The sequence below is a fragment of the Euphorbia lathyris genome, chromosome 4, assembly GCF_963576675.1.
Source record: "Euphorbia lathyris chromosome 4, ddEupLath1.1, whole genome shotgun sequence".
Taxonomy (NCBI): domain Eukaryota; kingdom Viridiplantae; phylum Streptophyta; class Magnoliopsida; order Malpighiales; family Euphorbiaceae; genus Euphorbia; species Euphorbia lathyris.
This window is the reverse complement of record NC_088913.1, coordinates 2,854,243-2,875,316: the sequence shown is the minus strand read 5'-3', so window position 1 is coordinate 2,875,316 and position 21,074 is coordinate 2,854,243. Positions and strand designations below refer to the sequence as shown.

General features: G+C 42.1%; 1 long non-coding RNA gene across 1 annotated transcript; it reads left to right on the top strand.

The window, feature by feature from the left end:
• The first annotated feature begins 4,410 nt into the window (after positions 1–4,410).
• LOC136226535 (uncharacterized) lies at positions 4,411–5,909 on the top strand. The gene is made up of 2 exons (XR_010687764.1): positions 4,411–4,794; positions 5,040–5,909. It is a non-coding gene; the product is annotated as an uncharacterized lncRNA (long non-coding RNA).
• Positions 5,910–21,074: the final 15,165 nt, after the last annotated feature.

Below are 21,074 nucleotides of genomic sequence, written 5' to 3'. Positions count from 1 at the left end.
ATTCTCCATAATTGCTTCACAAGTAAAGCTTGATTTACCGAATATAAATGTTTGAAACCCAAACCTCCATTTGCCTTATTTTCACACAACTTATTCCAACGGGCCCAATGAATAGTCCTCTTATTCTCCGAATCTCCCCACCAATAACCCGCAATAATCATTTGTAATTCCTCACAAAGAGTTTTAGGAATCAAGAAGCAACTCATTATGTATTGCAAAATAGCAAAAGCAACCGCTTTAATCAAAACCTCTTTGCCCCCTCTAGATAGAAACTTCTCATTCCATCCACTCACCCGTTTACGAAGACGATCTTTGAGAAAATTGAAAATAAGCTTTTTTTATCTCCTAAGAATAGTAGGCAGCCCCAAGTATTTAGGAAAAGCTTCCACAGCCCGGACATTCATAAAAGCCCTAAGGTTTTCTTTAAAATCATTCGACAAATTGCACTAAAACTAATCTCCGATTTCTCAAAATTAACACATTGTCCCGAAGCTCTCTCATAATGAGCCAAGATATCTTTAATCACAGCCATCTCCTCAAAAGAAGCCCTGAAAAAAATAAGAGAATCGTCCGCAAAAAACAAATGAGAAATCATAGGCCCTCCATTGCCAGGAATAATTCCGTGTAAACATCTATCCACTTCAGCCTTCTTAATCAATGATGAAAAACCTTCCGCGCAAATTAGAAACAAATAGGGTGAGATCGGATCCCCTTGACGAAGACCCCTACTTGGTTTAACAAAACCTTTAGGCACCCCATTTATGAGAAAAGAAAAAGAGGCTGAAGAAACACATCTTAACACCAAATCAACAAACTGACTAGGAAATCCCATTCTTCTCATAACCAAATCCATAAAGGACCACTCAACCCGATCATATGCTTTGCTCATATCGAGCTTTAGAGCACAAAAACCCTTCCTCCCATGACACCTATACTTCATAGTATGAAACATTTCAAAAGCAATAAGAGCATTATCTGTAATAAGCCTACCCGGAACAAATGCACACTGCGTATGGCTAATAATCAAATCCAAAAAACCCTTAATTCGATTAGCCAACACCTTAGAAACCAACTTGTAAATCACATTACACAAACTAATCGGACGTAAATCTTTCATGGAACAAGGTGAATGCACTTTGGGAATTAGAGTGATGAAAGTATGATTAAAATTCAGCGGAAAATCCATACCGTTCAGACAATTCAGCACCACCTTCGTCAGTTCCTCCCCAATTAAATCCCAATACTTCGTATAAAAAAGCGTCGGCATTCCATCAGGACCATGAGCCTTCGTCGGATGCATCTGACCCAGCGCAATTTTAACTTCATCAGCAGTAAAGACCGCATTCAACCCTTCAGCATCAGCCTGACCAATTCTGGACTCAATAGCATTTAGCACATATTCAGAACATATCGGATTTGAAGTACTAAATAGCTGTTGATAATAGGATGTGATTATCTTCTCAATTCCCTCATCCGATTCACACCAAATCCCATTTTCATTTTTGAGTTTATGCAGTGAATTCACCTTTCTCCTTGAATTTGCCTTATTATGAAAAAACCCAGTATTCCGATCCCCTTCAGTAAGCCATTCAACACTAGATCTCTGCCTCCACATTTCTTCTTCCTTGTCTAATAAAGACCTTAACTTGGATGAAATTATTTTAATCTCAGCATCCACTTCCGTTGACCCCCTTTGCATCTGAAGCGAATTCAACCGCTCCGTCAAATTACCAATCTGTTTTCCCAGATGCCCAATGATATCCCTATTCCAAATACTAAGCTTCTTACCACAAAACCCAATTCTATCCATAATTCCACCCTCATGACTCACCTCAGCCCCAGTCCACATCTCCTCAATAACCGATCTACAACTAGCTTCCTTGACCCAAAATTTCTCAAACCGAAAGACACGTCTGCCCGAATTTAGTTTACCCAGAGAATCAAGAAGAATTGGAGCATGATCAGAACACACACGTGCTAAATGAAAGACACAAGAATTAGGAAACATAATATCCCAATCCACCGACCTCAAAAACCGATCAAGCCTCTCTCTAATACGTCCCTCATTCCGCCTACCATTTGACCAAGTAAAAGTCGAACCTTTATAACCCAGATCAAATAATTCACAATCCTCTATACAATCCCGAAAAGCCTGTTGCAAATGCGTATTAGTGCATCGCCCCCCTTCTTTCTCAAAAGAAAATAAAATTTCATTAAAATCCCCAAAACACAGCCAAGGTACCTGCTCCCTCCCACATAAATCCCTCATCATTCCCCATGTACGATATTTATTAACACTCTCAGGCCACCCATACACACCCGAACCTCTCCAACTAATTACACCTTGATCATTCAGAACCCCAAAATGAATACAATGATCAGAATAACCCAAAATCTGTACACAAAGATTCTTCTCCCAACATAATATCAAGCCTCCTGACCTACCAACAGTCGGAACAGCAAAAAAATTAAAAGTAGGAAATCTACGTTTCAAACAAACCACCTTCTTCTGACAAATACGAGTTTCCATCAGAAACACTAAGTCCGGGCAGAAATGACTCATCAGCCGCGCAAGCGCATGGACCGTCCTGGAGTTGCCCAGCCCCTGGACGTTCCAACTTAACGTTTTCATAATGTAGGGCGGGGCTGCACAACAGCCTCCGCCAGAAAATCCTTCCCATCCACACACATAGCATCATTCTTTAGTTTCTTGTTACTACTATCACGCCCAAACTCTAACCAGCACTCACTATCCTCACTAGAAATTTTCCTCTTAGGCCCACCCTTTTCCGAAATAACCACATTACCCGGCCCAAGAGACTTAATACCCGAAGGGCTACGACGACTTCTAGCCAATTTTTTCAACTTGACTCTCCCACTACTAGCCATATTTACTTTATCAGATTCCACATTCCCCAAATCTTTATTACTTATTACCATAACACCAGAGTCCTTATTCCCTATCAGCCTTATAATCCCAACCTCAGCACTTGCTACATCAGCAACAACAGAAGGACTAATCTCAAAGCCAGACACTGAGTTAATATTAGGTAAAGCCTTTAAAATTTCTCCACTCTCAGAATCATTCCTACCAATATTCTGACCTCTGTCATCCAAAGCAATCTTTTTAGGACCCTCCTGATCAACAATATTATCACAGGACTCCTGAACAACATCTTCAACCACCAATTTACGAACAACCTTACCCCTACCACCAGACATATCTAAAATTGGTTTAGAAGAGGAAACACAGACTTTAACAGCTCTTACCTTGATCGGAGAAGCCCGGAGATGTTGAGGAAACGGCCATTCATTACCAACAAATTCCTCCGGCCCATCCACACAATCCTCATAACCATGCCCCAACTTACCACACCAGTAGCAAAAATTAGGAAGCCTTTCGTAACGAAAGGAAACCCACACTCGTTCACCTTTACTATTCTTAATTAACACACCTCTAGTTAGAGGCAAATTAATATCCACAGCAACCCTAACCCTTACACAGCTACCCCAGGATCCAACATCCTCATCATCCACCGCAACAACCTTTCCAATACGCTCTCCGACAGCTATTATCGAACCCTCATCCCTTCTATTCAAAGGAAGATTAATAATCCGAACCCAAAATTCACATGAGTTCATCAGAATATCATCCAATTGTTCATGCCCAGCAACCTCCTTAAAAATCACAAGATTACGCTCAAAATGCCAAGGACCCTCATACAGTACTTTATCTCTATCACGTTTATTCCCAAACTCGCATAGAAAAAGTCTCTCACCAAACTCCTTCAATTCAAAGGACTGGATGCGCCAGCCAACTCGAAAAGCCTGAGCCATACCTTTCAGATTCAGCGGTTTATGAGATAGAACCCTCCCAACCACACCAAATTTCATCGCCACATCCGATTTCATCTGAACCGATTCAAGATTCAGAATCACCCCTTCCGATTCCGACAATCGCATATTCTGAATCATCTTTTCTAACCTCTCAGCCATTCAATAGAATATAAACGAGAAAAGAATTGAACAATTAAAGAATAGAATCCAAAATCAGAGATATCAGAACCAAAATTAGAAAGAAAAAGGAAGAAGAACAAACCAGAAACCGGTAAAATCCGCTTTACTCCACCGCCCTAGCAGAGAAAGGAAAAGAAGACCACGAAGGCATAGGCATACTTTGTCAATATGTTACTAAGAAGAGAGTAAGTAGAACTGAAAACAGAGTGGAGATAGATGTAATTACGTATATATTATATAAATTTAAATTTATATATATATATATATATATATTATTATATATATATTATTATATAACATATATTATTAATATATAAGTTTATAACATAAGTATTCTATGCTAATTATCAAACCAACGCTATTCTTCTATTCTAATATTATTAACATAAGTATTCTATTCTAATATCCTTATATATATTATAATATATAAAATTAAAAAACAAAACCAAAAACCTTTAAAAAATGTGTGCTGCTAATTATCAAACAAAGAACCCTATTTTCTGTTCTTCTCCTCTCTCACCTCACCCACCATCGTTTCCTTTGTACCTAAGAACAGCTGCCGACGACCACTTCTCTTCCTCTCCTCCTCTCTCACACCGACCGCCTCTTCCGATCCCGTCGTCTCTCTTCCTCTCCTCCTCTCTCACACCGCCGCCGTCTCTCTTCCGATCTCGTCGTCTCTCTTCCTCTCCTCCTCTCTCACATCGCACCGCTCGCCGTCTCTCTTCCGATCTCGCACCGTCGTTCCGATCTCTCACCGTTGGTGGTTGATTAAAGGTATTTCTACTACTGAATACTGATAGCTCATTTTGCTGTTTGTTTGTTTATTTGATAGCTCATTAAGGTATTTCTGTTTGTTTGCTAATGTTTGTTCGGATCTCTCACTATTTGTTTGAACATTTAATTAAATTGATGTTCTTAAAGATTGAGATTATAGATCTGCTACTGAATACTGATAGCTCATTTTGCTGTTTGTTTGTTTGATAGCTCATACTGAAATTGATTTTCTTGTGAAATTTCAGGTTTCGTTAAAATATTAACAGACACCAAACATCCTTGTCTAGTCATTACCTCTTTGTCACTGTTGGTGCAGGTCACATGCCAGTAATTTCAGTGTGGCTTTGATGCTGTTTTCTTAATATTTCTCTGCTTTGGCATATTAGTTCTCGTGATTGCTAGGTTAGGAGTGATGTGGGTATTTGAAAACCCCTTCCTGTTCTAACTTTTTTGTATATACCTGGATCCTATTTCTAAGCAAAGGGGACGGAATTAATTACCACAGAACTCCTTTCAGCTTCTATTCTAACCTCAATAGCTACAAGTCAGACTGATTGTCTTTTGAAGCAGTAAAGTAGCTTTTTTTTAGAGTTCCTTGAGGTTAATTGGTAAATTTATTTGACATTTCATGAAGTATCAGACCTGAATTTAGTGAAGACTTGAGCCAACCAGACATGAATTTAGTGAAGCCTTGAGCCAAAGAATTCCTTAGGGACACATCTGTGTTCAAATAGGCATCACACCAGGATACAATTGCACATCAACAATTTAATTGGGCATGACAAAGGAGCAAAATGTTTGTTGATATGTTGATATGGATCTCTCACTGTTTGTTTGCACAGTTAATTAAATTAAATTGGTATAAACTGTTTGTAACTGAGTACTCTGCTTTGTCCTATTTTTAGATGTCTAGCACGGGAGACAATGATAAAACTAAAACTACCAGCGATGGTACTTTGACGAAATATTATTTATGTTGTAATAAGTACTTTGACAAAATATTATTTACATTTCTTTATGTTTTAAATGTTAATTTGATGGATTGTTTTTTAGTTCGGTGTTTATGTTTGAATTCTGAACTTTTATATGAATTCGTTTCGTTTGAATTTTTGAAATTATGTGTATTTTAATATTGTTTAAAAATTTAGGTTTGGGTAAAATTTATGGTTAACCGTTGATTTTTGGTTAACCAGTGTGAATTGGTTAAAAACCGTTAACCGGAAAACCTAACCGAAATTAATGATTAACCGGTTGTATGGTTAACCGATTGATCTGGACCGGTTTCGGTTTATATGGTTAAAAAACCGTAGGTAACGGTTCGGTTAATTGTTTTACTTACTGGACCAGTTAACCGAACCGTGCCCACCCCTACTGGAAAGCGCTCCACGCCATGAAAAATACTCACACAGCCCTCCGGGCAGGAACTTTTTCCCTGGTCGGATTGTCGGAAATAGAAGTCCCCGTGAAAGGAGTCATCTTTCTCCCAGCGATGCTCGCTGAAAGCAACGAAATGGTAGAAGACACCGCCGAATAGGTGGTGGTGGACATCCTCTTAGCCTATAACGCCATTATCGAAAGACCTCTCCTGGCTAGCCTCAAGGCTACGATTGGCATCTCCAACCTATGCTTAACTTTACCGCATCGAAGTGGCAAAATCACCATCAAAGGAGACCGTATCTTGGCCAAAAAACTGCAATGGGAGGCGACTCAACCTCGGACGGCTCTCTATCTTGAAGACGGCCTGATGGGTATGAGGGGGTACAATCCCACACCAATCGAGCCAGTCAGCGACTGCCTAGTCGGGGAGAACAATACACTGAAGATCGGCACCAAGCTCTCGTCTCCGCTGGCCTATGAAATAAAGGCCGTTCTAGCTGAACATTCTGACGTATTCGTTTGGTGCACAGAGGACATCACAGGCGTTTCGCCCGAGCAAGCAACCCATAAGCTAAATATCGACCCTTCCGTCGAACCGCTGAAACAGAAGAAACGGGTGCAAGCAAAGGACAAACAGGCAGCTGTCAAAGCAGAGATCGATAAGCTTTTGGCTGTAAATTTTATTCGTGAGGTCCACTATCCGGATTGGCTTTCTAATGTCGTACTTGTAAAAAAAAGCAAGTGGGAAATACCGCATGTGTGTAGACTTTACCGATGTTAATAAAGCATGCCTCAAAGATTCTTATCCTCTGCCTAACATAGATTAGCTTCTCGACCAGACGACCGGGCGCAATATTCTGTCACAATTTGATGCCATAGCTGGTTTTTAGCAGATACCTCTAGACCCAGCCGATGCCGAGAAGACCTTTTTCATAACGCATGAAGGCACGTATTGCTATAACGTAATGCCTTTCGCTTTGAAGAACACAGGGGCCACATATCAGTGACTAATAGACAAGATGTTCACTCACCTCATCGGCAAAACAGTACAAGTATACATCGACGACATGGTCGTCCTGAGCACTGATGAGAGCGACCACCCGCGTGACTTGGCGGAGGTGTTTAAAATTTTCAGGGATTACAACCTCAAGCTAAACCCGGAGAAATGTTTCTTCGGTATTCGTAGCAGCAAGTTCCTTGGTTGCGTGGTTTCGGAAAAGGGTATTGAGCCTAATCCCGCAAAGATCGAGGCAATCTTAGAAATGGAAGCGCCACACAATTTACAGGGAGTTCAGAAGCTCAACGGGAGGGTTATCGCCTTGGGACGATTCATTTCCTGCTCGGCACAGCGTTGTTTGCCTTTTTACAAATCAATCAAGAAGGAGCATCCCTTTAAATGGTCTACGGACTGCCAGGCGGCATTCAACGCCATCAAAACTTTCCTCGCCACGCCGCCACTACTAACGGTACCAAAGCAAGGGCGGGACATCCAACTGTACTTCACTATCGCCGATGAAACTGTGGCAGTGGTCCTAACTCAAGAAGAGGGTACGGAGCTCTATCCGATTTACTTTTTGAGCGTCCTAAAGGGAGCAGAAGTCCGATACTCTGAGGTTGAGAAGGCTCTGTTTGCCATAACGCAAGCATCCGAGCGTCTTCGGCCATATTTCCAAGCGCATACGGTTGTGGTCAAGACCAATTATCCTCTCAAGAAGGCAGTCCAAAAACCAGAAGTCTCCGGTCGGATCGCCAACTGGTCAGTTCGACTGTCGCAGTTTGACATACGCTTTGAACCCTGCATGGCAATCAAAGCTCAAGTGATGTCCGATTTCATTGTCGAATTCACCAGGTCATCGGCTAGCGACCTCACACTGGTAAAAGCTCACAACAGCGACCTATGGACCATGAGTGTGGACGGATCCTGCGGCCCAGGACGGGCAGGTGCAGGCATTGCCATTCAAGGACCTAATAACCTCCACCTACGGTACGCCGTCCGACTCGACTTTCCAACCACGAACAATCAAGCAGAATATGAGGCCCTGATTGTGGCCCTTCGGTTAGCCAAAACGATGGTAACCGAACACCTGAAGATGTACTCAGACTCCAAACTCGTCGTCAGCCACGTCAGCGGCACTTACAGAGCAAAAGACCCGAGATCTCAAGAACAAAGGAGTAACCTTCATCCTTACGCTCGTACCGCGAGAAGAGAATGAAGAGGCAGATGCCATTGCCGCTCTTGCAGCAGGCGAGCAGTCCCGTGACCTGCATACCCTTATAGAAACTATTGCGGCCCCATCCATTAGCACACAATGCTCGTTGCAGATCGACACAGAAGATGCAGCAGCGAGCGGCTAGAGGAGTCTGATAGTTAGGTATCTAGAAGATGGAACACTGCCGGAGGATCGGACGCAGGCATCCCTCGTGGTTCGGCGTTCCTGGCGGTATGCAATGCACGACGGCCTACTCTATCGGAAGTCCTCCAAACACCCTTGGTTGCGTTGCATATCCGAGGAGGAAGGAGATCACTGTCTAAAAGAGATACACCAGGGCGTGTGTAGTTCACATCAGGGCGCTCGGTCCATTGCAAAGAAGGCCCGATTACAGGGACTTTATTGGCAGACCATGGACTCCGATGCAGTCAATCTAGTGCGCAGATGCCAGGCATGTCAAATCCACGTGAATACTCATCACGCACCGGCGGCTCTCCTCAAGGGCATAATCACACCCTGGCCTTTCGCATTATGGGGAGTTGATCTACTTGGCCCTTTTCCGATTGCCTTGGCACAAAAACGCTTCATAGTAGTCGCAGTCGATCATTTCACAAAATGGATTGAGGCGGAGGCTATCGCCAAGATAACCGTCGACAATGTTATAAGCTTCCTAAAACGAACAATAATATATCGATTCGGAGTCCCTCATTCATTCATCACAGATAACGGGCGACAATTTGACTGCACTCAATTTCACAATTTCTGCACCGAGTGGGGCATAAGAGGTCGTTACACCTCAGTTGCGCATCCTCGGAGCAACGGGCTCACTGAAGTAAGCAACCGCACGATCCTGCGCGGTATAAAAGCACGCCTTTTTGACAAAGGACAAGCATGGCCCGACCACATCCCAGCGGTATTATGGTCATATCGCACAACCCCGCACTCTGGCACAGGACGAACCCCTTTTTTTCTTAACCTATGGGGCGGAGGCAATGGCACCATCCGAGGTCATCCTTCGTTCTCCTCGACAGATAACTTTCGAACAAGCTGACAATGACGTAGAGCTTGCTGAGGCCGGAGAGCGATTGGAGGAAGAGCGCCTTAACGCACTGGTCCACATCACGGCCCATAAGCAAAACTTGGCATGATATCACAACAAGCGGGTGCGAACCTGCACTTTCCAAGTAGGGGACCTAGTGCTCCGAGATGCAGTCGCCGCTCAATCTCTACTCGCCAAAGGAAAGCTAAGGCAGACATGGGAAGGGCCCTATGTAGTCGACATGGTCCTACACAACGGGGCCTACAAAATCGCCTCCTTGGACGGGACGGTCTTTGACGATAGCTGGAACATCCAAACATTGAAGAAATATTATCAATAAGCTCCTGTAATCTGAATCATGAATAAAAATACATGTTTACAGAACACCGTGTTATTCCCAGATTTCTCGAAAAATCTCAAACGTCTCTCCGATTGCATCAATAACCCTGTGTTATTACCAATCACGCAAGAACGCGAGCTATCCGACAAGGGTCCTCACTCAATAATAACTCAAAACATTATTCAAAGGCCTCTCAATCATCTCGAACGCCTTTCAGCAAATCACGTGAACAACCCTATGTTGTTATCGATTAAACGGAACGCTAGCTATCCGGAAAGGGTCCTCGCTCAATAATAACTCAAAACGTTATTTCTAGGCTTCTTGATCATCTCGAACGCCTCTTAGCAAATCGCGTAAACAACCCCATGTTGTTACCGATTAACCGGAACGCGAGCTTCCCAATGGGGTCCTCGCAACGAATAACTCAAAACGTTATTTCTAGGCTTCTCGATCATCTCGAATGCCTCTTAGCAAATCACGTAAACAACCCCATGTTGTTACCGATTAACCGGAACGCGAGCTTCCTAATGGGGTCCTCGCAACGAATAACTCAAAACGTTATTTCTAGGCTTCTCGATCATCTCGAACGCCTCTTAGCAAATCGCGTAAACAACCCCATGTTGTTACCGATTAACCGAAACGCGAGCTACCCGATCAGGTCCTCGCTACGAATAACTCAAAACGTTATTTCAAATTTTCTCAAGCATCTCGACCGCCCCATGAAAATGCGGAATCAACCCAATGTTTCTTTCCAAATAGGAACTGATAACGAATATACATTTTGACAAACAAGCAAGAAGGCATCATAAAATTCGTGAAAAAGGTCGGTACATCATATCAAAGAAAAGCACAGATATAGAAATTTAAGCAAACATTCATGCGAGCTGCACGTTTACACGGTCCGGGTTGGGGATAGCTTCGTCATCCATCAAGTTTTGATACATTGCTCGCCAGTCAACACACTCATCAGTATTATGCCCATTCTTCCTATGATACAAACATGCCTTGCCAACATGGGTCACGTGGTGGTTAGGGTTAGCCGGAACCGGTCCAAGACAGCCTTCCCTAGAAAACTCGAGAAACACCACGCTTCGAGGCTTCAAAGGATCGACAAACGTCGGACCATACGGACGAGTCGGTGAAGCATGACGCCCCACTCGTCGATACTCCGTTTCATGAGGAAGATTAGTTACCCTCTCTAGCTCATCGGCAAGAAGCCTCTTAATCCATGAAGGATGAGGATTTAAAATAGGAGCAACTGTCTCATCAGGATTAAGATAACCAATCCCTTCTTGCGACCAGATTTTCTTCTCAGTCGAAGAAAACGCACTTACAGCTACCTCGCAGGAATCCGTCACCGACCCAGTATAAGGCATGGAACTCTCACTTTCCATAGTCATTTTTTGAGAGCTTGTACTCCGCCTCACCCACACCGGGGAGGCATATCGCACTTTTCTGTCCAAATCATGATCATCCCTCGGCGGATAATACACATAAGGGTGAGGCATCGCTGAGATCGCTTTCTGCACTTCGAGCACCCTGGCAGGATCGACAACATCCCGAAGAGACATACGGGAGGAAGGATAACTCACAACAAAACAAAGAATAAATCTTAACAGAATAGAAGCACCCAGATCCAATACAACAACGGCACCAATAGTAGACATCAAAGATAATGATAAAGAGTTCACAGAGATCTTCCAAAAATCCAACAGAGTACGGTTACATCATTACACAAGAAAAATTACACCAGGACACCATTCACGTCTTTTTCTTGAACCGTCCACAGAATTCCACAGCTTTGGCCTGGGCCTCTTTGTCGAAGACATCCGGCGCAAAGATCACCTCGGGAGGCACAGAATAACCAGCACTATGAGCTGCAGAAATCGGCATCATTCGGTCCATTTTGATCAGTTTCTCTTCGCGCTACCGAGCAAAAGTCCGCAGATCCGCCGCCTCTTTCCTTGCTAGCTCAAGTTCCCGACGAAGTCTCTCATTCTCCACTTGAGCGCCAACTTTTTCCTCGATTTCCATAGCAAGCTGGCGGGTCTTGTTCGACAAAGTCTCCTTCAGATTGCGGGTCCAAGGCACAGCCAATTTTAATAGCAGCCCGCGGCGCCGCAGTTCTCCGACATCACGAGACAATCGCTGCAATAGCTCGACATTCTTTTTCGTTTCCTCTGCTAGCTGGTCGGACAAACTGGTATTCCGCTCCTTACGACGAACGAGCAACTCATCGGCATTGACCAATTTTGCCTTCACCGTCTCTAGCTCAGCCACAACGCCTCGCAAACCCTCCTCCATCTCCCGGAACACGTTTTCATCGTTCACACACATATCAAAAACCATATTCGCATTCGCAATAGCCTACAAACATAACAACATGATAAGTTTCTAGCCTTCAAGAAAATGACCATGTTCAAGAACAAAACTTACCACACCAAGGGCCGACAAAGTCTCCAACCCCAGATTCTCCTTCGAGACACCATCCATCCGGAATAACTCTCCAGGGACTCTGGTAACCCAGGCCATCGCCCGAGGTAGGTCCGATGTCATCATATCGGAGTGCACCGATAACCCCATAATGAACTCACAGTACTTTGCCAGTTTAGTGTCCATCCTCTTCACCATCTCTGGGTGGTCGCCAACCTTGTCGACCAGGTCTGCCGACAGCTCAGCTTCCCCAGCGCGTGTTCGCTTTGAACTCTCACTTGCACCACCAGCACCCTCGGGAACGACCGACCCTTCTTTTTCGCTCTCCATTTTTCCTTTCCCCTTGATCAACTTGCGCTTCCGAGACGACGCAGCCTTAATCTGACCCCCATCCATCACGGTGTCATCAGGAATAAACTCGGGCTGTTTCCTCCACCCTAACAAGCTCGTTATCTTTCACAGGAAGCCCCTCGGGAACCTCTGCAGCCACCTCCCCATCGTCGGCTACGGAAAGCACCCCGCCCATACTTTGAATAACTTGATTCGCATCCTCAAGCGACGAGAATGAGGCCAGAGAGGCCGAGGCCCCAGCAAAAGCTGCTTCAGTATTCTCGATGCCCACACCGAACTCATCTGGGTCGAAGTCCATGCTTACTCGCGGATCTCCAACACCTTCACATACATAAAGCCATTCAAACACAATTTCTAAGTAGAAGAAAAAAAGCACTACAAAACCCCTCACACTCCTCACCTACTACAGCAATATTCACAGTTATAGCTTCCAATTCAGCTAGCTCACCAGGAGAAAAGTTGTATCATGTTTTCCACTTCTCAAAATCTGACGCTACCCATCCCTTTAGAAGCGCCATCCGCCACTGATTCCAAATATAGTATCCGGAAGCGAGAAAGTGTCCGACGAGTTCATCCATGTCTTTCTTCTGGTCCTCTCCAACCGGCAAGTTTTTCAAGTATTTCACCAAATGAGTCTCGGAGGCCAACATCTCCCGCGACCTTAATAATCGACCAGAATCCATAGGGTCACCATTCCATTCAACTCGAAATGGGAAATCACCGTCCAAATTCCGAACAAGAAAGAACCGATGTCTAAACTCGCTGACTTTGTCTTTGAGCCCCCCGAGGACTTTGAATTTTTTATGAGAGAATGTAACGTGTTGCGATCTCGGCCCCTGATTCGGCCGGAAGAACTGGCGGAATACAAGACCCGTCGCTCTGAATCTCGTCGACCGACATAACGAGTAGAAAGCGACCATCATCCGCCATCCATTCGGATGGATCTGACCAGGACAAAGGTCATATTCCTTCAGAACTTCCACAAAGAATGGAAGGAGGGGAAGCCGCGTGCCCGACTCAAACTGCTCTTCATAAACAATCAGCTCATTCGCCCCACCAGCATGATGAGCGCGGTCATCCTTATCCAAAGCCACCAGTTCATACGGCTGCCCTATCCGATATGCCACGGAGATCGAGGCCAAGTCTGCGGACACGATTATACTATGAGCGTCCTCCACAGCAAACGACTCGGGTCTCCTCGGGCGCTTCGCCCGCTCGAAACGCCTACCATCGGTGCCCGCCGCACCCGCTTGCCTCGTCCATATCTTAAACCTCATTTCTTCGTACAAAGTGCCCAGGTGACGTGTCGACGTTATCAAGTTATCCGGCACAGTCACCACAACCTCCAGCACACCAGGCCGAACGCCACCAACAGGTCTCTCCGAACTCGGGGCAGGCCTAACCGCAACCGCCTTTTTCTTCTTCGCTTTTACAGCACGAGAGCTACTTTCCCCTTCCGACTCGGTCCGTTTCCTCCGTTTCGACGAACGATTACGCGACGCGTCACGAAGAGTAAAGTCACCCAGAGTAACAGGCGGCAAACGTCTGAAGGCTCCCCGGGAAGAACCCTCTGACATACTCCCTCTCCCCAAAGAAAACAGAAAAGCAAAGGAAAAGCAGAAAAAGCAAGGTTTAACTGACCTCCGACAAAGGCAAAACAAGACACGGCTAGAAGCAAGCTCCACCAGACAATACAAGGGACGCTGCACTACCGGACACCTCCTAATTCCGAACAAACAAACTCCGCAGTACGACAGGCAGACTTTTTGCTTCAAGAAATTTCCAGATACAAGAGAAGTCCCCAAATGAAAATCGCAAACAAAAGAGAGGGGGAAGTCCTTTCTCCACTATTTATAAATACAGCATAAAGTGACAGCGCCGGCAAAACACCCTTTCCAATACATATGGCGGCGCATGCAGGGGGCAATAACTATCGCATTCAATGCTACAACTGTAACCCCTAAATCAAGAAGCACGGAAGTTAAAGGGGCCTTCCTCATAATCGAAACAATCGGCTATCCGTTTCTACCATTTCAAAAAACACAACCACATCGACTCCAGGCCTTCAATTCGCCAAATCGCATGAAATGCTCGCCATACCTATTCGCGGGGGGACTACATGATTCGGAATGTATATATCCCGGCCCAAGACTAGGCCCAAGGGCCCGGAAGCCCACTGTTGGGGTTTTGTGTCCTATAGTCAATTGTTGCAGGATACAAACTTATTGTAAATGAATTGTTCTTTATATCATTTGTTTTAATGAGATATATGTTTTATAACTATATAAAGGCAATCCCTTTTAAGCACTAAATAAAGTCTAATAAAAGGAAATCCGTAAGTTTGTTTAAAGTGATTATAAAGTGTTCATACAAGCATAAAGTGAGACAAAACTTTATAATAAACTAATAAACTTAAAACCACCCCAAGTCAAGTGATATATTTAGGATTGATATATCACAGTTGAGACTTGTATGTAACAATGTCTTCTGTCCGATAGAAAGCTGATCTCACAAGCTTCACATATATAGATATCTGGACAGTTACATAGATCTGGTGAAACGTTGTTCATTAGGATTGGGGATCCGACTTGAGATAACAGGATGGGTAGATTCATCCTTGTCAACTGTTCATCTCATTGGTATTAATAGGTATAACTAATCCTCAGACTCAAAGGAATGTTAATTGGTCATCCTGAATTACTGAATGTGAGACTTTGATCCTGTGGTCCCACGATCCTTAACAGAGATGACTCTGGGGTGTGAACTGCAAAGGTTGGGTGTCACAGGAAGTAATTTCAGGGTAGTTATACATTGGATTGAGCATTTATCACTCCCGATTAATGGGAGATACATCCAAGGATCGCTTGTGGAAGACTCGACTCTAAACCCTTGCAAGGTGATAGCTTAAGAGTAGAAATTCGGATTTCACTTAACCTATCTTTTTGAGTTGACTCGACCAATAACAAGTAAAACGAACGTCTCGCTATATGTGACTTGACATTACCCATAGTCATAAGATTCAGTTCAAGGATGTAGTTGATAAAGGATCGTATTATACCGTAACTAATACGGAAGGGTTAACGACAGAATCAACCTGTCTTCTTAACGGACTCTGGGGGAATGATTACGGACTTGCCAATAACATACTCTGTACATCATTCCGTTATGCAAGGGATTAAATATAATTCTTGAAGAAATTAATTTAATAGGTTGCATACGGCCAGAAGTAGTAAGGACCTAATGGATCACACATAAGACTTGGAACCAAAAGAGAGATGGATATGATTAATAGATGGAAGCCCAATTAAGCCCAGTAAGGCCCAAATACTAGGAGGGGGCCGAAATTTATATATGTTAGTAAGAAATTAATTTTATTCCATTAATCCTAATTAGATTAGGATTATGAATTAAATTAATTAAGAGATAATTTAATTAGGAGTTCTAATTAGATTAATATTCTCCTATTATTATCTAATTAGGTTATTTACTATTATCCTAAATATATTAGATATATAGTGAGATAATAATTAGGAATCCTTTTCCGAATTGGATTCTTATTAAGTAACCTATTCCTATCTAACTAGGGTTTAGATACAAGCTAATATATATACCCTCTCCCCTAATGAATTTCGACTAAAGCCTATATCCCTCCCCACTTGTGATTTTCGAAATTGCTTAAGAGAGAGAGAAAAGAATTCTATTCCCAAGTTCGTGAACAAGAATTCATACGGCATTACATCGATTGATTAATCTTATTCATCCCTCTTTCTCTTTGATCTTGTGTTGGTTTATTAGAGGCAATCTATTTTGGTTGCATCTCATAAGGGTTGATTCTAACTTAATCTCACCGTGTTCACGAAAGAAGGAAAAACAATCAAAAGGGAGAAATTCGTTTTTCTTCGTCTACATCAGGTCAGTTCACTATTTCGCGGATTCCCGGATATTGAACCGTCGGATCGTCGCGATTTTTGGACAGTAGCTTCTAGACATATTCTTCCACGTTTCCACCGAAGAGATTGTCATTCGGAGGTCTGGAAGGTCTGTTTCGGATAGGGGCAGATTGGTAAACAATTTACATCTCCTTTGAAGTTGTGGGCACTTCGTTTGCAACGGTAGATTGATCATCGAAAGGTATTTCTTCTTATCTCTCTTTATATGAAATAACGATTAACGGATCCTATGGTTAAAAGGAAGTAGGCTAAATTTTTTTTATATTTCCGCTGCTATACCTTAGCCTTAATTTCCTTCAGTGGTATCAGAGCCATCGTTAAATCTGTTATTTCATATATGAAAATATAGAAGTTTTCAATAGGATTGAATAAATATTTATGGTTAGGATTAATTGACAAATAGTATTGATTGATTAATTCTAAAGATAAATAAAGTTTTGATTAATTGTTAGTTAAAACTGATTATGCTTATGTTCCTAATTATTTCGGTTGATAATCATTATAACAAAATCTAGATAAAATTAGTTTTATTAATTCTAAATGATAAAACGGAAATCTATTGTAGATTATCCTATTTCTGAAAACCGTTTTAAAATTGTTTTAGAATGTTTTCAGAAATTAATAGTTTTCTGTTTTGATTATCAAATGAATAATTCGTTTAAATGTTTGTTTTTACCAATATGTAAATCAAAGTGTTAAATGAATTAAAATCAAAATAAATGGGACGAGCATAATCAACGTTTTATATGGTTATATTAATCTAAGGATTAATATAAAGATACAAAACGATTAGAAGTAAAATTGGATGAAAGTTAATTTGACGAGTTAATGTGATTAACCTAAATATTACATAAGCCGGTTATGTAATCAACCAATTAAATTTATTTAATTGAGTCTATGCATGTTTGGAGTTATGGACATATTTGGACCCTCTTTTAGTCTTTTGGTATTTTTGAAATAGGGCCTGCGCGTCCTGCCTTTCTACTATCTATTGTAATTTCTCCTCTCATCTGATTCCCTTCAATTCAATTGAAGTTTTCTTATAGTAGTATAGAAATTAATATGTAATTTCAAGGCGCCAAGGAGAAGACGGGGGACCTAAAGAGAAATATGTAATAGTTAGTATTTCCTTAGGTTTGGCCTTTTATTCCGTCTCTGGCTCGACGGAATAATTTAGATGATATGTCCATAACGCCAATGTATGTGAATGTATGTATGTCTGATGTATGCTAAAGCAAATCAAGACTAAGTTAGATTATGAGACTTAAATAAAATCCCTCATTAAAAAGTTAAGTAAATAAGTAAGTTATTAAAATCGGTTGCCCCTCCCTAATATTATAATTCAGCCGGCAGTACTGGGGGCCTTTGGGTTGTTGAGTAAACTCAAGCTCGGGGTCTTATGGTAACACCTGAATTATCGAAAATTATTTTTCATGAATATGGGGTAATACTTAAATTAGATTATGATAATTGGATGAGTAAACTCATGTTGTCATAAACTAATGGGCAAAACGGTTGGGATTAATATGAATAGCATATTAGTTACTAATGTGGTTAGTAACCCAATAACCTAGGAATCACATTAGAGATGTGATTGATTATATGAATCTACCTAATGAATGAGACTAGCTTGTTGAGTAAACTCAAGGCGAAATCTCAGGAGTTAGGATCCTAGCTCACTAAAGGATTTGTGAAATTCTTCGAATTAATATGGAGGGTTATTAATTTGGCAAAATAGTGGGAGCAATCTGAAATAAATTAAAAGGCCTATAATTTTAGATTGTTATACTTTAAAGAAAATGAATAACATACGTCTACTCTTTCTCACTCTCAAGTTTAATTAAACACTCTTAAAATCATGACTAACACCAATCTGCAAAATATACTTACCGATAACAAGTTGAATAGTTCAAACTTCACCGACTGGTTTCGTAACCTCAAAATCGTTTTGAAGTTCGATAAAAAATAGGGTATGTATTTGATACATCGATACCCCCTATCCCTGAGGATGATGCTCCCGATCGATGCTTATCAGAAGCACAAGGCTGATGACGATCATGCCGGATGCATCATACTTGCATCGATGACATCGGAATTACAAAGGCAACATGAGGAGATGAATGCCTATTCCATCATCATGCACCTAAAGGAATTGTTTGGGAAACAAACCAGGTGCGAACGCTACGAGATATCAAAACTGTTATATCGTTGCAGGATGCAAGAGGGCACATCTGTCATGACACATTGTGTCAAGATGATAGGCTATATTACCAAACTTTCTAGTATTGGATTTGTGATGGAGAACGAATTAAGTACCGACTTGGTTCTTCAGTCCCTCCCAGAGAGTTATTCACAGTTCATCATGAACTACCAAATGAATGACTTGCAAACCTCTCTTGAAGAGCTTGCAAACATGCTCAAATCAGTTGAGCCCAATATGAAGAAAGACAAGGCCATACCGGCTCTTGTAATCGAGGGATCGAGGAAAAGAAAAGGGAAATTTCCCAATTCTAAACATCCCAAGAAAGGTAAGAAAGATGTGTCCAAAGGAAAGGAAGTTAAGAAGCCCAAAGGAGAGTGCCACTTCTGTGGTAAAGACGGGCATTGGAAGAGAAACTGCAAGGAGTATCTAGCCACCCTCAAGAAGGGAAAAGGCGGTGCTTCTTCATCTGGTATGTTCTACATTGAAATAAATACGGTTTCATTGTCTGAATCTTGGGTACTTGATACCGGATGTGGATCCCATATTTGTACAAATATGCAGGAGCTAAAACAGACTAAGGAACTAAAGAAAGGAAGCATAAACTTGCGAGTGGGAAATGGAGCAAGAGTTGCCGCCCTCGCAATTGGAGATTATGTTTTACTTTTGCCCTCTGGGCTTGTAATAGAATTAAGGAATTGTTTATACGTTCCTGAGATGTCTCGTAACATTATTTCTATTAGCCGTCTCGTTGACGACGGTTTTCATATTTCAATAAAGAACAATCGTTGCAATTTTTATAAAGATTCGATCTTTTATTTTTCAGGAATATCACAAAATGGGATTTATGTGTTAGATGATAAAATTCCTGTTTTTGCAATTGATACCAAAAGACATAAGCTAGATAATTCAACTTACTTGTGGCATTGTCGTTTAGGCCATATAAACAAGAGACGCATGCTAAAGCTACATTCAGATGGGCTTATAGATCCAATCGATTCTGAATCATTGGAAACATGCGAATCATGTTTAAAAGGTAAAATGACAAAGACACCTTTTAGCAATAAAGGTGAGCATGTATCAGACACTCTAGGACTCATTCATTCAGATGTATGTGGCCCTATGTCAGTCCAAGCAAGAGAAGGATTCAGATACTTCATTAGCTTCATAGATGACCATACTCGCTATGGTTATATCTACTTGATGAGGCACAAATCAGAAGCCTTTGACAAGTTCAAATGCTTCAAGAATTAAGTGGAAAATCAATTAGGAAAGAAAATAAAGATACTTCGATCTGATCGAGGTGGCGAATATCTTTCTGATGATTTTCTGAATTATCTAACTGAATGTGGGATATGCTCACAATGGACACCTCCCTATACACCACAACACAATGGTGTATCCGAGAGGAGAAACCGTACCCTATTAGATATGGTACGATCCATGATGAGCATGGCCTTACTTCCAAAGACGTTCTGGGGCTATGCCTTAGAAACTGCCCTCTTCACCCTGAATCGAGTACCAACTAAATCCGCTAGTTCCACGCCATATGAATTGTTCGTTGGTAGGAAACCCGTGTTCTCTTTCATGAGAGTATGGGGTTGTTCAGCATATGTCAAACGCGTTGCGTCCGACAAATTAGATTCTAAATCTGATAAATGTTTCTTCATTGGATACCCTAAGGAAACTATGGGATATTACTTCTATCATCCAGATGATCAGAAAGTGATTGTATCCAAACACGCAACCTTCTTAGAGAAAGAGTTTCTCGAAGAAACACAAAAGGGAAGCGTGATTGAACTCGACGAAGTTCAAGAGGAAGAAACAACGACTGAAACAACAGAAGCGGTTGAGGTACCCGAAAAAGTCCCATTAGATGAGACTCCAGTGGCACCTATTCGTAGATCACGAAGAGTTCGTGAACTCCCAGTTAGATATGGTTTTCTAGTGGGAGATGATGACGAGGTTCCCGTGTTAGACGACGAACCCGAAAACTACGAAGAGGCACTTACTAGTCCAGATTCTAAAGCATGGCTTGAGGCCATGGATTCTGAAATGGATTCCATGTATACTAACCAAGTTTGGACTTTGGTTGATCCACCCGAAGGGATAAAACCCATTGGGTGCAGATGGATCTTCAAAAAGAAGACTGACATGGATGGAAAGGTTAGCACCTACAAGGCTAGGTTGGTAGCGAAAGGATATCGTCAAAAACAAGGTGTTGATTATGACGAAACCTTCTCTCCCGTTGCTATGTCCAAATCAATCAGAATCATGCTTGCAATTGCCGCTCACTTTGATTATGAGATTTGGCAAATGGATGTCAAAACAGCTTTCCTAAACGGAAACCTGCTTGAGGATGTATACATGATGCAACCTG